Here is a 3290-nt window from a genome sequence, read left to right as displayed (position 1 = left end):
GGTGACAGAGGGAGACTCCATCTCAAAAAAAAAAAAAAGAAAAATAAATCTCATAGCTAATTGAAGAATTAAAAATTCATGCACCTCTGTAGGAGGCATAATTGCATAAGAACCTTTAACCAGAAGAAGCGAGTATGTAAGGAAACCCTTGTACAACTCCATTTTGACATCCAATTTATAAAATAGTTTAGGAATGGCCAGCACATGAATGAATAACACAAAGTCCACACTAGTAAAGATCTCATAGCTAAATGAAGGATTAAAAATTCATGCACCTCTGTAGGAGACATAGTTGCATAAGAAAACTTAACCAGAAGAAGGAAGCCCTTGCTAAGAACAGGACTGGGCATCCCCTCCTTTGGCAGATCCACTATGATTCCAGGAGGGAAGTTGTCTTTGAGTTGGGCTGGCTTTTTTTACGGAAGGTGTGGGGTAGGTGAGGGCTTGCAAGGAGAGGATTCAGGAGGAACAAAGCACCCATTCTAGGAAAATGCCAGGAATAACTGGGGAAGGTCAAGGGACACAACTGGAACAGATGCCTGTGACCCTGGAAAGCACTCCAAGCCCCACTGTGGTGTCCCTGATCACTGCACTGATCTGAAGAGCAGAGAAGGACATTCCCAGGATGTCAGATTGGGCTGCCCAAACCAACACCACCAAATGGCCACAATTACTAGAATCTAGATTCTGTGTCTTTGAACACCGTAGTTTAATTTGGTTTACATGTTGCATGTCTCTGCTGAGGGAGCCCTTTCTGAATCCACATCAGCCACAGCAGCTTCTTGGCCTCCTCATGGCTTTTTGCAGCATTTTGTTCCAGGGAGACCACAGGTGCTGACTTATTTATACCGTCTAGGGCAAAAGACTGGATGACATATTTCACCACTCCTAATGCAGGTAACAGGATTCCTTATATCACCAAAAACACACAATAAGAGCAAACAGCATGTTAGAACTCAAAACCCATGTTGGAAAGACACAAACCCTGTGTCATTATCGCCTTGAGTAAATCCGCAGCGGGCTTCTTTCCCAAGCCTGGGCTTTTCCATCATGATAATGAGATGTGAGTTAATCATTTGGATCTAAGTTTCTGACACGGAAACTGGCACTGCTGTGGTTTGGGGGATGCTTATTTTTGTAAAACCTGAATGTGAAAGACCCTGATCTCTCCTGAGTAACCGGGGCCTCCAAGTGGGGTCTGGTAGGAGCTTCTCAAGGATCCCTTATTGAATTGAAGCTCCACCGCAAGTAGATAGCCTAAAAGGCACTCTACCTCCATTTTAACACATAGGCCAGTAACTTTTGCTTTCCAAATCATTTAGTCTGTTAAGTATTTGAACTGAGATGGAATAAAATCATGAAACTCACTAGGCTGGAGCTGTCTAATGTGAACTTAACATGGAGCAACTTACAATTGAAAACCACAATTAACTGTAGTAATAAGCTTTTGAAATTGCTTGTTTCTCACATCTAAGTCCCCGTCCTAACGTTACCCTTCTTTTTTTGTTCTTTCCTCCCTCCCTCCTTCCATCTTCCCTCTCTCCATTCCTTCCTTCCTTCCTCCCTCCCGCCCTTCCTTCCTTCCTTCATTCCTTCCTTCCTTTTTTCCTGGTACTCTCCTACGTGCTGGAAAATATCAAGGACTCTGGTGCCTCTCAGAGCCCCATGGTTCCCTTGTAACCCAGGATCCTTAAACAAAATTGATAAAATAAGGCTTTTACAATATAGCATCTATCTCACCAGTTACTTTAGGTTTCAGTCTCAGATTTTCTTTTTCCCTCTCTCTCCATCCTTCCCTTCCACTCTCCCTCTTTTATCCTTTCATGCTTTCTGTTTTTTTTCCATAATATCAAGGAGAAAATGAAGGTTAGGCACCCAGGTTTAAAAGTTGCTTTCCATGGGCCATCCCTGTCCTGTGAACCTGCAGTGGCCTCGTGGCAGGGACTGTTCTCAGGGCCTCTGATAGGAAAAGTCCTAGGGGCAGAGTGTCTGCAGCAGTAGTTCCCACAGTATAGGCTGGGGCTTATGATTTTCTGGAATTCTCTAGATTGCAATATCTACCCTTTAAATATAAAAATTTAGAAAGTGACATTCTGTACTTCTTTCTTTGAATAAAATAACATTTCTGACTTTTATTTTTAAAAAGTCACCTAACAGGTTTCAACCATAGTCTTAGCAGTCACAGAGTGGAAAGCAGTGAGGAGATGAGGGTTACAAGCTACTGGACCCCTTCATATTGGCCTAAAATAGAGAGTGGGGTGTCCAATGGGTTCTCAAACTCCTTCTATGTTGAACCAATGCTTGGTTAAATTAAGTAAGATACATGGTCTACTCAGTCAAAAGTGTGCGTAGAAGAAAGAGAAAAAGAAAGAAAGACCAGCTCTGGGGGAGAGAGGGAGAGAGAGAGAGATAGTGAAAACAGAGAGAGAGAGGGAAACAGAGAAAGAGGCAGGAGAGAGTGGGGAGAGAGAGAGAGAGAGAGGCAGGAGAGAGAGATAGAGAGGGGACAGGAGCGAGAGAGGGAGAGAGCAAGGGTCAAAGCAGAGAGAGATAGAGAGAGAGAGGCAGGAGAGAGATAGAGGAGGGAGAGAGAGGCAGGAGAGAGATAGAGGAGGGAGAGTCATGAGAGAGAGAGGTAGGAGAGAGAGAAGAGGGAGAGAGAGGCAGGAGAAAGAGAAATAGAGAAAGAAAGAGTGAGGGACAGGAGAGAGAGAGAGAAAGGTAGGAGACAGACAGACAGAGGATAGAGAGAAAGGCAGGCAGGAGAGAGAGGCAGGAGAGAGAGAGCGAGGGGCAGGAGAGAGAAAGATGGAGGGAGAGAGACAGAGGCAGGAGAGAGAGAGAGGCAGGAGCTGTAGAGGAGTGAGAGGCAGGAGAGAGAGATAGAGGAGGGAAGGACAGAGAAAGGGAGGGAAGGTTAGGGGAAATTAGAGAGGATATGGACAGCCTGTACCCCATTCTTTCGTTTTTCCAACCCTCCTATTTCCCTGTCCCATCTCACCTGGAAGAGGCATCAGGAATATGAAGAGGAATGAAAAGAGGAGATACAGGACCCTCATGGCTGATGGCTGGGAGCTTCACCAGGAGCTGAGTCTGGGGAGGACATCAAGCCTTCTACCTTATAAAGGTCCTGGCCCCTGGTCACCGGGTAGAGTTCAGAACTGGTATTGGCTGCAAGGCTCATTACAGAGATTAGAATTCAACCACTTACCTGGTGAGTCAGAGAATGGTCCTCAAAGAACAATGCACATGCAGGAGATCTTATGCAAATCTTGACTCAGGAAACCCCA

At 45.1% G+C, this 3290-nt stretch overlaps 1 pseudogene; it reads right to left on the bottom strand.

Annotated features, from left to right (window-relative positions):
• Positions 1-791: 791 nt before the first annotated feature.
• On the bottom strand, positions 792-3059 carry LOC115833676 (annotated as a pseudogene).
• Positions 3060-3290: the final 231 nt, after the last annotated feature.

The sequence above is a fragment of the Nomascus leucogenys genome, unplaced genomic scaffold (genome assembly GCF_006542625.1).
Source record: "Nomascus leucogenys isolate Asia unplaced genomic scaffold, Asia_NLE_v1 Super-Scaffold_544, whole genome shotgun sequence".
In the NCBI taxonomy this organism is placed as follows: Eukaryota; Metazoa; Chordata; class Mammalia; order Primates; family Hylobatidae; genus Nomascus; species Nomascus leucogenys.
The sequence above is the reverse complement of the archived record's forward strand: the minus strand, read 5'-3'. Positions and strand labels throughout refer to the sequence as shown.